Source organism: Prinia subflava, chromosome 1 (assembly GCF_021018805.1).
Source record: "Prinia subflava isolate CZ2003 ecotype Zambia chromosome 1, Cam_Psub_1.2, whole genome shotgun sequence".
Taxonomy (NCBI): Eukaryota; Metazoa; Chordata; class Aves; order Passeriformes; family Cisticolidae; genus Prinia; species Prinia subflava.
Window position 1 is genome coordinate 10,023,063 of NC_086247.1, and position 13,574 is coordinate 10,036,636.

The 13,574-nt window shown below is 48.0% G+C and overlaps 1 long non-coding RNA gene across 3 annotated transcripts in view; it reads right to left on the bottom strand.

Annotated features, from left to right (window-relative positions):
• LOC134558197 (uncharacterized) overlaps positions 1-13,574 on the bottom strand; it is a 131,510-nt gene that overhangs the window by 12,807 nt on the left and 105,129 nt on the right. For all 3 annotated transcript variants that reach the window (XR_010082324.1, XR_010082317.1, XR_010082326.1), the window contains one exon: positions 7,916-8,393. This is a non-coding gene — a long non-coding RNA (uncharacterized LOC134558197). The remainder of the gene's footprint in view (positions 1-7,915; positions 8,394-13,574) is intronic.

The following is a 13,574-nucleotide window of genomic DNA, read 5'->3' on the forward strand; positions in this document are numbered from 1 at the left end:
GAAGTCAGCACACAAAGCAGGCGCCTTTGCTTTGAGCGAGCTGCCTCCCAAGGGCACACAGACATTCACCCATCCCCGGGCTCGTGCTGGAGATGACGGGCGATGCTGGGCTGCCCAGCAGCCCCCAGCCCAGTGAGCTCTCCCTGCACAGAGGGATGCACAGCCCCCCAGGGAGCATGGCAACAGCAAGCGGAGGGCACTCGCCTGTGCTCTCCATGGAGTCCAGGGAAGTAGGTCAATCCTTCTGCTTTGCTGAGCCTTTTGGCAGGTCGGTGCCGCGCTGCCGTCGCCGCTCGCAGCTCGTCACTTGTGCTGCGTGACAGCCTCGTCGTTCAGAAGTTAACAAATTCAATACATCTAATTAAATCAACCTTGGCATCCATTCAAAACTCATCTCGTGGCTTTTTGGGGTTTTTTCTGCCTTTTTATTCCCTACTGTTGGTAGTAAAGAGAGCCAGTGAGGAGAGATGCAAGAGAGGGTTGCTAAGGAGTGAGCCAGTTTTTATCTCTTTCTTTATCTCAATTTTTTATCTCTTCTTTATCTCAGTTTTTATTTCCCTGCTGCTCTCTTGTCACAGAATCACAGAGTCATTGAAGCTGAAGAAGACCTCCAAGATCATCAAGTTGTTGCAAAGATGCTTTGTTTTCCTCAAGGGAATGAAACAAATCCACATAGCATCACTCCTTATGCCTCTTTCCTCCTACCCTCACCCAGACAAAATGACCTTTTCCATTTCCTTCCAGGCTTTGCAAACAGAATCCAAAATATCCTGGCAATCTTTTGGCTCTGTTGCTGACACTTGCCATGCTGAACATGGACTTGGCAAGCAAGCCAAGATGAGCACAGCTGGCAAAGGGAGGGCACATCAAAGTGTGATCGTCAGCCTCTGGCTGGGCTGGACACACTGCAAGGTGGACGCACATCTTTCACCACACTGAGCAAAGCCAGAAAGCAGCAGGGAGACCACTGGAAATGCTCATGCCAGCCAGGGTCTCCTCTGGTTGCTCTCCCATGCAGTTCCCAGCTTACACCATATGGCAGCACTGCTTGATAGATGTGGTCATGAGCATGGGATCACACTGGAGAAGCCATCCAAGACAGGCTAGAGGACAGCCACAGAGCTCTAGACCGCAGGACAAGGAGCTGCCATTTGCACGCCATGCTCGGTGTCCTCAGGACACGCTGGCGAGCTGCCCACACCTGCCCTCTTCCACAGACTGACATGGACAGTGGGATCACCCTGTCCAATCTTCCATGTCTCTTCACTACAGCTGATCCTTCCAATTCCACCAAATCTTCCATTTCTGCCATGGCCTCTCTGCCCTGTGACTATCAGCTAGGAGTCAGGATGGTGACACAACCTGCTGCCTTTCTGTGCTGTGACTAACAGATGCCAACAAAACTGCCATTCTCAGTTGCAGGAGTTTAGTTAAAGACATTTGGATCATCCCAGAAGAACACTCTTCTGGCTTGGATCCTAGGACAAAGTTTATTGTTTTTCCATATTCTTCATGTTTTCTATAGCCTTGCTGGCCTGGGGAACTAGGACTAGGGAATACACCAGGTGTCACCAGACCAAGCCTGTGATGTTTCTTTCAGCCAAGAATTGTTTCCTCCTTAGACTGATGTGAAAGGTCTCTCTGTCAAAGAGGGAAGTGTTTTGTATCTGTATGGTGGTATTATGCACAGAAATTCATCTGCAGTCTGTTCCCTGCTATCACCTCAAAGCCATACTTGTCCTGCCTTCTCAAAATGCAGCTGCTTACCTTCCATGTCTGCACTATTTCCTCTCCTTTAATCCACTCTCCTTCAAAATAGCTCCTCAAATACCCAAAACAATTCTGGGTAGCTCTTCCTCCAGACTCTTGAAATGACAGTATGCTGTGGTGCTGTTTTGCTGGCCAGCAGAAGTTGGTACACTGGAAAAGCTCTGGCTCCCAGCGCTGCACCTGCTGCAGTTGGGTGCTGCAGGAAAGGACATTTCATGCAAAACCTACATTTCATGCTCATCCCTTCCTCAGGACTATGAAAATAATCTTAAAAGCACTTGGAACTCCTCTGGTATGAAAGGCACCAGAAAAGTACAAAACATTCCTCTTCCCCCATGGCAGAGGATGTCACACGAGCCTCTTCGTGAGCGCAGGAAGTCATTTCTCTGCAAGAAAGCTGCCCCTCCTCACACAGGAAAGATGATGTGTGATGCTCTGCCAGGCTCAGGATCAACAGTCCCCTCTGACCCCTTCCTTGCCCTTTGCATGGTGGCCATGCACGCCCCAGGCTGCACACCTCCTGGACTGGAGGAAAGGAATGACAGTAAGGGATACCAATTCAGGGCAATTACCGCGGCTGCTGTGAAACAGCACACCTTCCCCAACAGCACCACTGTCTGTGAGAGTCTCTCCCATGTGCTGACTACTTGGTCTGTGAAAAATGTATTTACATTTCTATTTACATTTCCTTCAAACTGATCAGATTTGAGCACAGCATTTATGTGACCTTGTACAATAGACGCCTTCCCAGCCATGCCAGTGGCACTGGGTGCTGCATGAATGCAGAGGAAGGGGCAGCCTTGGAGGACATGCAGGTGACCCCAGCAGAAGCCAGGAAGAGCAAAACCCATAGTTTCAAACAGTGGTTGCTCATGCTACCCAATTAAGCAGTAATTCTCCTTTGCAGAGCAAAAGTTAGTGAAAGATCCTGGTGGATTAAAGAGGAGTATGTAATGGGAGCTGCTCTGACTTTCATATCCAGAAAGAAATCGGGTAACCACTAAGTGCAGAGCAAACACCATGATCTCTGGGGTTCTGGGCTCTTTGTAGTGGGTTTTGCAACTGGCTTTCTTCAAAGGATGAAGAAGTGTAAGTCCCATCTCTGTGTTACACATTACTGCTCCAATCAGTAACAATACAGTTTACAATGATGTGGTCTGGACTGCTGAAACACATCAGGCTCTACAGCACAGACCTAGGAGCTGCTGGAGCACAGACAGGAGAGCAGTCGTTTGGACTTCAAGGGTAAGAAAGAAACCAGAAGCTGCCTTTGACACTCATACACACAGAGCGTGTTAGTAAGTGCAAGTAGAACAGTGTCCTTAGAGGAAGAGCCATCAGCTCAGCATCATCTTTGCACTCAATTTTTAATGTTTTCTCTTGAATGCAAGAAGTCCAGAAAGATAAATTAATTCTAATGCATTTGCTCTTTTACAACATTTAGGTACACGAGGCACAGTAGGACAGGTAAACAATCCACGTGCCCTTGGAACAAACAGTATCAGCTAGGGAAATTCACCATCCCCTAAGCAGCAACTTCTCTTTCTGGCATCTTCCTCTCTCCCAGTCCTAAATGGTGAGTCCAAGGAAAATTACTGGCAGAGATAAGAGAAGAAAATCCAGAGGGACCAGTGTTACCAGTGTTCCCAAATCTTGTGCACTCTTTCATGTCTTCCAAGTAACATAATGCAACTAACATCAGCCTGCTTCAGGGCTGGCCTGGGTCTCACCACAGCTGCTTCCAACCCCAACTCAGCCAGGACCAGCCTGCATGGACTCCCTACCCTTCCCCCTGTTCCTAAAAGGATCCTCATCATCCCCCTGAGCTCAGCCAAGCCAGCATCTGCAAAGCACTGAGACAAGCGAGCGGCACAGGGCAGTGTGAGTGCTCAGCCAGCCCAGGGCAGAAGGCTGAGACATTTCACACCACTGCTGCCAATGCCTCCACTGCCTGCAGGAACACTGCGGGGCCACGACAGGAAATTGGGTCTTAATCACCATCTCACTTTTCATTCCCCACTTCAGTTCTGCTATTTTAGCAGCTGCTGTGAGCTGGCTGCACACTTTCAGATCAGCAGCCGTTGGGGCACAGGGTTTAGCTTGAGTGTTTTCAGGCTGCAACTCCAAATGCAAAGAGAAAAATGAAGCTGGGAGAGGCTCAGGGTAGTGATCTGGCTGCAATCGAGGCTTTAAGACACAACCAAACAAGCACCAGTCTCTTGCACAGGCTGACACTGCCTGGGACAGGCAGCCAGGCTGGTGAGGCCATATGGGCAGCCCACTGGCACTGTGCAGACCTACTGACTGGGCTGGCTGCCCATTTAGGACAGCTGTGTGACACGGTCCAATGCAGTTGTGTCTCCAGGTGCTTCCCCTCCTCCTTGTTCATAGCACATCTACAGATCTACTGCAACAGCAGGGTCAGCTGTAGCAGCTTCCTGCTCCAGCTCTGCAGCAGCCACGGAGAATCCCTCTTGCAGAGGGGAAATCTGCTGCCACCACAACCAGCACAGATGGCAGAGCCAGCCCCAGGCACCTGCACCAGCAATCATCTGAAAGGGAGAAGGTGCTGGGACCTGGAAAGAGACACAGCCAGAGCTCAATGGCACAGCCATCCCTGTGCACCAGTGTAATAATGCTCACCAAGCACCCATCAGCCCATGTTCCCCATGCTCACATGGCCTGTGGACCTCCAGAAGGCAACTGTTAAAATTATGAAATCTTTGAGCCAAGGCAGAAAGCAACCTTTACCACAAAACTAATTAAATCTTTGAGGAAAAGGACAGTATTTACTATCCCCATACTGCTGCAAACAACACTATTCCTGAAAAGATCTCACACTGTTCTTCTGCCACGCCCTCAAGTCCTACTTTGTCTCCTCATCACATCCACAGGTCACAGATGCAGTGGGTGCACAGACTGTGAGTGACAGTCACTGCCAAATTCCAAATTACCTAGAGGAGTTCTCCCTTCTCCAAGCTGGCCTTGACCTGATCACCATCTTCAGAAATGGATGAAAAGTCAGCTGCAAGAAGGGCCCACTAAACTTGCTTTAACACCTCCCTCTCTCCCCAGACAGCCCACCACAGCCTGGGGGCATGAGCACTGCTACAGCAGGTGTAGGATTCATCTCACCCACCCTAGAGCCATCTGAAGTATCCTATGTAGTCAGAGTGAGCTGGCTGGGGCATGCCACATCTCATCAAAGAAAGGTGTTTGCAGCCTTGGCATCTGCATCCAAACAAGTCGGCACGGGGTGCTTTTGCAGGTGACGAACGATCTGCCACACAGCCAAGGAAGATGAAGGTCAATTTGTCCCGTTCATCAGGTCCATCACACCTTAAACCCTATGGACAGGGTTGACTAGATCTCCCCTGGCTGCAACATAAACCAAAAGCTGACCTAGGTGGGGGGGAGGTGCCATGAGATGACTCCCACCTTGCCAACCAGTCAAATGTAAAAAAGCAGACACTTCCAGAGGGCAAAACTGCTCTCAGAGCCTAACTTCAACACCTGACAGGTCACTCTCTCCACCTCAGTGCACTTCCAGCCTTTTATCCTCCACTGCCCCAGTAAGGGGAGGCAGAATAAATATGCCCCATTTCAGCTTCCCACCTGGTGCTCCAGTTGTCCCTGTAAGCAAAGATGGGATTTCTGCATATACAGAGCAAGGGATAATGTGCAGATGCACATTAGCTCATCCTTAGCCCTGCCTCTGTGAGTAGCAGCTTTTGGCAACCAGGTGGGTTGGGAACTAGGAGCAGCAAAATCTCAAACAGCTCCACAGGGATTCATTTCACATGAGGATGGTTATCAGAGCATGCAGATGAGTAGTACCTTCAGCACAGCTGTATTAACACATCTCAGTAAAACTCCCCGAGACTCCAAGACAGAAAATGCCACATGGGCAGCTAATTTCCACCTAATAGCACATCTTCCTCTGGCAGAAGTTATAGACTGCAAGTGCTTCATGAGCCATTTGCAGGAACATTTGTAGGCACTACTGAGGAGCTCAGAAACTTAATTATCTCTTTTAAAATGACCTGTGTGATTTAAAAACCTATTTGGACTTCAGGTGCCCTGGGATCTGTAATCCCTGATCTAGTTGCTCAGCTGGCACAATCTTGAAATTACCATACAGGCCACTCACACTGCTATAAATTGTTCTACCTACTCACCAAACCCTCAAACGTGCCCCCAAATACACCATCCCAAACTGACAGAGAGAGAACCAAAACCCCAACAAACACTTCCTTATCCTGATCCACTACCTGCCTGAGCTTCCCAAATGATGGCAAGAGTACAAATCCCCTTTACTGAGGTCAGCAATCTTTCAGCATGAACAAATGCCCAAGCATCTTTAGACATAATATATATATACATATATATATATTTAGGGAAGTTATTAGGCTTCTCGGAAACTCTTTGCAATACCATTAGCAAGGCTCAACAGCAGTTTTTTGAGCCTGGTGGCAGTTCACAGCTTGAAGACACACCACGCAAACCCTCTTACTAATAATGGCCTGCAGGGCTGGAAAGCCCCTGTGCCTCTTTCAGCCTGTGCTGAGGTGACATGCCTGGGTGCTCGATTTGAATATGTATAGCTGAGACCACCCACGGGAAAGCACAGATCCTGTCTCTAAGCTGCCACCCTGACCCCAGTGATGCAAGGTGAATGGGGCAGGGGCAAGTGCTCTCATTTCTCTACTCAAAAAATATTTCCACCAAGTGATAGTTAAGAGTTTTTGTCAGAGTTTTGGGGCTTTTTCAGGCACGTCAGTGCAGAGGATGTGCCCAAAGTGGAAGAGCACGCTGATAGAATTCCTGATGCCCCTACCCTTGCATTCACTGACTGATGCTACACAATCCCCAAAAGCCAAACTCCCATCCTTTCTACCAAGACCAACATCAGTTGATCACTCAACAAAATTTAGTCCTGAGGTATTTTGAGAGCTAAATGGAGGAGGCTTTAAAGGCATTTTCTATTTTACGAGGCGGGGACCTAACTGAGACTAGGTTACAAGCCATCATGCAGGGGTTTCTGCTGGAGCCAGATGCAATACATGTTTTTTATTTTGCACTTGAGCAGGATCCAGTTCTTTACTCCAAAGTGCCAAAACAGCCTGAAGAACAGAAGCTCCAATGAATGCAGCAAAGTATTAAAATCATAGAACCACAGAATGGTTTGGGTTGTAAAGGACCTTCAAGGATCATCTAGTCCAACCCCCCTGCTATGGGCAGGGACATCTCTCACTAGATCAGGTTGCTTAGAGCTCTGTCCAGCCCAACCTTGAACACTTCCAGGAATGGGGCATCCACAGCTTCTCTGGGTAACCTACTCTTGTTCATAGTAAATGAAGAGACCCGAATCATGCTGTTTGGACACAGCACAGATCAAGCCAGGTTTTTCCTCCTGGGCTCTGTTTCATGTTTGCTGAGAAATCAGGTGCAGCACCTGACACACCTCCACTGCCCCACTGGAAGGTCCTGTCCCAGCTACTGCTAGTGAAAGGGACACACTGCTCAAGCCACAGCTTCTCAGTCATGGCCCAGCACCTTCATGGAAACCAAACATCCTCAGCAGTTTAAGGATGGCATGAACCACAGGTGATGCCCAAGAGTGTGGCACAGGTGGGGTCCCAGCCATCCCCAGTGACACCACCCACACACAGGTAGGTACATCAGGCAGAGCCACACATGCTGCCATCACTGGCATGGCCCTCACTGCAATGATCCCTTGACAAATTTCTCCTTCTAACTCCAAATTTCCCTCACTGCTGTATGGCCCTTTGCACCCATCCAAGCTAAAGCCACCTCAGTCCTCAGCCATCCCATGTGGGTTAACACCTCCCCAGCAGCTCCTGCCAACCTGTACATACCCCTCACCTTCACAGCTCAGCTCCTTCTGCATCATCCCCAAGGGCAGGTTCCTTTCCTTTGCTCATCACTTCTTAAATCTCACCATCTACAGCCTTCAGATTTGTCCCTGAGTGTATTAATTCCAGGGCCTCTCATGGAGCTGAGTACATTGGATACAACTCTCACTTGCTATTGAGTCAATGGTTTATTTTTTTGCACTCTACTGCAGCCAGTATTTTGCCCTTGATGATTCAAAATTAGCATGGTGCAACAGCAGTTGCCTTACCTGTTTCTGCAGCTTCTGGTTTGTTCTGCTGAAGAAGGGATATAATGGCTCTGAAAAAACACAAACAAAACAAAAAAACCCAAAGAATCGAAGAAAGTCACTAACAGCATCTATTAAAAACACAAATATTGCATGTCCTGGAGAACAGCTATAAAGCTGCAGCCTTTCAACACCAGCTTTCATTTCAAGGTGACACAAGCTGGCCCATACCCTGTACCCCACTGAGGGAAGCAAAACCTTCCCTGTGAACCCTTTAGCTGGATAAACCAAGGAGAAAAGGTGCAGGGACCCAAAGCACATTCACAGAAAAGCATGGATAGTGGAATTAAGGTTCCTGGTTCTTGGCATCACACTACAGCAGTTATAAAACAGGATACCATGTCAGCAGCACTGCTATCAATGCTCCAGCATGAGTCATCTGCAATACTTATCTAATGGTGAGTAAGCTGCTCCTGTCGGTCATACTTTCCAGATAAATCTGTGAAGAAAACAAGAAGGAAGAAAAAACCCTATCAAAATATGTTATCAAAGACATAAAATGTAGGGGATGGTATCTGGTCAGCAAGACAGCACCCAAAGTGGCAGAGGGAAAGGTGGTTTGGGGGTCATCAGATGAAACACGCTCACCAGGAGCTCCAACACAAATGTTAGGATCCATATGGAGGATGAGTGAAGTACCAATAAATCAACCATCATGTGACCCTCCCTGCTGGTGGATGCTTCAGCCAACACCTATGGCAGGGGCTGTACACGACACAGCTCTTGGGACTGGGACTCCAACGTGCACACAGAGTCTGGGGCTCTGTCTGTGCTCATCACCTCCTTGCTTGGCACTGAGTGATTGTCCAAGTGAGGACACAGAGCTCAGGAAGAGCTGCCTGGGGTCAGTGTCTTCAACATCCCCAACAGCAGGGAAACCCCAACCCTGCCACACACTGGGTGCAAAACAATCCTGAATGTGGGGGATGTTTCCTCACCTCCCCTTGTTTTAGCTAAAGCACAACTAAATTGCAAATAATTTAGTGGTGAAAATAACGACAGAAAAAGATAAAGATACCTTATTTCAAGTCTGTTTGATGAAAGCAACCCTGAATGACCACACAGGCTCATTTGCACCCAGTCATACACGACCTTTGTGTTCACTGCCTGCCTGTGTCTTGCAGACTCTGGTGAGCCACAGGAGCTGAGGGCAAGCCTTAAAGAACTTTCTCACAGAGAAATTTGTGCTGAGGAGGTGGAGGAAATACCCCTAGGGTCTCCCAAGGGGGTATGGGTTTCTCACACAGATTTCAGAGGGAAGCTGGGGAGCGGGGGCTGTGAGGGGAGAAAACTCCAAACCCCTCCCCAGCTTCACATGGCAGAAAGTGAGAGAAAACCCCATGTATGAATCACCCTGTGCTGGTATCTGAGAGCCACTAAGGCGTTTCACACAGGCTCCTGTCAGAACAGAGGGGCCCATTTACTGTTCTTGCAGGCCAGCTGTGAGGCTGTGTGGGCAAGGGGATCCCAGGGTGGGCACAGTGCTTCTGTCAGCTTGCCTGCAAGTGGGGAGAGGCACAAGGGCATGGCTGTGGGGACCAACACAGACCCACCAAACCCCAAGACCTCCACACCCAAAAGTGAAGCCTGAGATGACCACCTTTGTCTCCTCCTACCTGGAAGGGACTGGAAAAGAAGAGCTCTTGTCATGGCTATCATTTCACAAAATCACAGAATGGTTTGGGTTGGAAGTTGACCTTAAAGATCATCTTGTCTAAATCAATTGCCACGGGTAGGGACAGTTTCCAGGCACAGTAGACCAGGCTGCTTAAAACCTCATCCAATCTGCTCTCAAACACTTTCAGGCATGAGGCACCTACAACTTCTGTGGGCAAACTGTTACAGCATCTCACCACCGTCATTATAAAAGAATTTCTTCCTCCTGTCCAAACTAAACCTAGCCTCTTTCAGCATGAAGCCACTCCCCCCTGTCCTATCACTCCATGTTCTTGTCAAAAGTCCCTCTTCAGACCTCTTGTGGCCCCTTTAGGTGTTCTAAGGTCTCCTCAGAACCTTCTCTTCTGAAGGCTGAACAACCCCAGCTCTCTCAGCCTTTTCTCACAGGTGAGATGCTCCAGCATCTGATCATCTCTGTGGCCTCCTCTGGACCTGCAACAGGCCCAAGTTCCTCTCATCCTGGGGAGCCACTGCTGGGCCAATTTCACATTGCACCCCCAGCTCCGCTCAGGGCAGGGTGACCTCTATTTTCCCTACCTGCCCTGGGGACAAAGGCTCTTGTCAGACAAGTGCAGGAACTGACACAATCCAGAACAAGCTGGACTGTGTTTTTCCTCTGGGTTAAATTTTGTTCAAGTCAGCGTTGCAGTGCTGCAAGATCACGTGCAGCCAGGCAGCAGCAGCAGGGATGGGACAGAAATCAGTTTGAGAGAACAGGCAGCAGCAGCACCAACCCCCGTGGCATGGGCACACTCACACCAGGGGAAAAGGGCCACATAACCACACCCTCACACAGCCATTCCCAGCACTCAATTTTACCAGCTTTGGAATAAAAGTGATCCCTTCTTTGGAGCACAGGCTTTGTATGGGGACAGCCATTTACAAAAAAAAACCCAGGCCAACTTAATCTCTCCTGAAATATCAAACTTATTTTCATATACACATTTTTATTCCCTTTTATTTTATTTTTTTAATAGGATTGAGAAGGGCCTCCCTATAGCATGAACTCCGTAAGCATCTGTCTCAGGCAAACACATAATCCTGCCCAGAAACAAACTAAACACCTTAATCCCAGCACTCTTATTAAAAAGCTTCCCAAAAATTTAGAAACTTTTCTTTCATGTTTAGCCTAATTGCCACCATAACAGGTGAGATCCATTTGCTACTGAAGCATCAGCATCCTCTCTCAGCAGATCATCCATCTCCTCCCTGATAGACATCTACTGGGCTGAACTAGCAACCTGCTCCTCCAGGCTTTCCCATCCCAGGTCTTCCCGTCCACCTCTTCCCATCTGATTTTATCTGAAGAACACAAGAACTGGGCCCAGTAAGCACTCTTGGGAAAGCAACTTGCCTCTGAGAAATCCTCATGTTTTTGTAGGTTCTCCTCTGAGACCTTCCTACTAGAATCTTTTAATTCTGGGTTTGGGGCTTGGTTTGGTATTTTTTGTTTCAGTTATCCTGTATGATCAAAATTGCCTTTAAAATGTCTAAACATGCATTTCATACAAAATTAGTATACATGGAAGAGGTGGAAAAAATGTCACATCTTCTTGCCAAGACGCAAATAAAATGCTGAGTAGGAACTGAACTAGCCACAGATGTAATCTAGCCCTGTCAGTGCTTTGAAGCACATGTGATACAATATTAGACCAAAATTACAAGACTTCTGCAAATTAAAAGGCCATTTTGCAGCTCAATTTTTGGTGAAAAAAAAGGGAAGAGAGGTCTCTTTGGTTTAATACAGCATTTAGCCTAGCCAGTTTTGTAGGAATAAAAAGAACAGAATCAATAAAAACCTATGTAGCAACCTATCACAGTTCTGCACATTTCAATCAGTAAATAAACGTAGCTGTATTACAAGGATTGCCCATCTCTATTACGATACAAAGGCAAACAAATGTGCACTGCCAGCTTTGGACCAAGGCTCTGGAATTTACAGAAGCAAGGAAAAATCAACAGGGGCTTTGCCTGAATAAAGACCGCTGGTTTAAGCACACATGTCTTGTGCCAGTGTTCAGTGAACCAGCCTGGCTTGCATGCGTGTGTGCACAGTTAAAGATAACTATCTCAATATATTTATATCAAAGGGAGAGCAAAAAAAAACCTCACATGCAAAACATGGTGACGTTCACACAGATCTTGCAGATCTGGAGACAACCGCGCAGTGCTCTCACAAGAGGTCACAGCTCTGGAGTTAACAGTCCTCTGACGTGGGCCTTTCCTCAAAGGGGAGCTCATTTGGCTGCCCCTACAACTGCTGCTGTACACAAAGCTGGTGCAAAAGTCCCATAGCAAGCATGCAGTGAGGTGATGCAGCACTGCAGCTGCCCAGCTCCTCATTTTCTGCATAGTAGAGAACATTTCTGGGTTCCTTATTTTGGGCTTGGAATTTTGGAGATTGGATTCTCAAAAGAACACGTGTGAAAGCAGTCTGTTCCTCCTTACTATTAATGTGTCTGTTTGCTTAGGCAGCACCTTTGTGCTAGTACTGGTGAAGCAATTGTGTTTTTAATGGAGCAAAATTGCAGTCACAGGTGAAACTCAAGAGAACTGCAGCTCAGCATCATCTCCTCTGCAGTCATCTGCTGGATCTGCATCTGGTTTGGTCACTCAGCTCCATGCAGCTGCTCCAAGTGCACATCTCAATCCCTACAGTAACTGGTAATTCTCTCGGAGTGCACATATAGCCGTCACCTAAGATGTTTGCAGCCATTAATTAAATTTCCAGCTCTAGGTACTGCAAGATGCTATCTCTCTTCGAAAGCAGCAGCCTTGACTCAGCACACGCCAGAGAGAGGGAGAGACCGTGCTTCTTCACTTTCTTGAAAGGTCAGCAAGGGAACGCCCCGGAAACCCTGAGTAGTAACACCTCGTCCTTAACCCAAGTACAGGAGCTGTATTTAGGCAGCTGACTGATCACAAGAGCTGCAAGGACACGTGTCTGCTCAGCAGCAACCAACTGGAAATGCGGATGCCTTTTATTAGCCGCCCTTGTGTTTAGCTTGGCTCGGGAAAGCGTGCTGCTCCGCTGGTGGGTCCTGCAGCGTATGGAAGAGCAGTTATTAGTGAAGCTAATTACAAACAACGTGGCTACTTAGAGGGCTAAAAATAGCGTGGTGTATTAATAGATGGAGTGAAAACTGGGACACGGAAGATGATGATTCTGATCTCGAGTGCAGCAGCATCCTACGTGATCTCGGGTAATTCATCTGTGTGTTTTGTTTTCACAGTTTACAAAGCAGACAGGAAAACCTCTTCTCAGAAAGGCTGAGAGGCTGAATTCCTCAGCATCCAGGAGCACTGAGAGGTCTTCTCTTGAATCTCCACACAAGTGGAAAACACTCCTGTGTCAGCTGAACTGGCTCCATGACAATAATTTCACGCCATTTATGTTGCAACTCAGGTGACAGTTCCCAGAAAGCTGTAACATTTGCCTTAAATACCTGAGTTCACTAGTCACTGATCAAAGGAATGCAGCCTTTGGAAACGGTTTCCAGTTGACCTGGAGCTGCTGGAGCAGAGTGGCAAGTGAAGCCCTCAGTGCCCGCCACCGACCTGCAGACAGGAAGACCATTACAAACCGGGAAGCATCTGACTCACTTATTCCATGCAAACTTTAGTCAATTTAAAAATTTTATTATTTGCATCTAGCTAATGACCAGAGACACCAAGACTTGTAATGGCATCATAAACCCCTCTGCCTCCCCAGCAGAGAAGCTCAGTCTCAGCCCAGCACCTGAGAGCACACACATGAGAAATCAAGCTCTTCCTTCCCCTGGGCTGCAGCCTCTCAGTCAACTTAATAACAAAAGCAAACAAGACCCTGACTACCCTTCCTGGCTGGCCAAATACCCCTGCTGTGCTGGAGGACGTCTCCTGAACAGTAGGAGACCACACCAGCCACCAGAAGAAAAGGACACAAGGAGCCACAGCTTGTGTC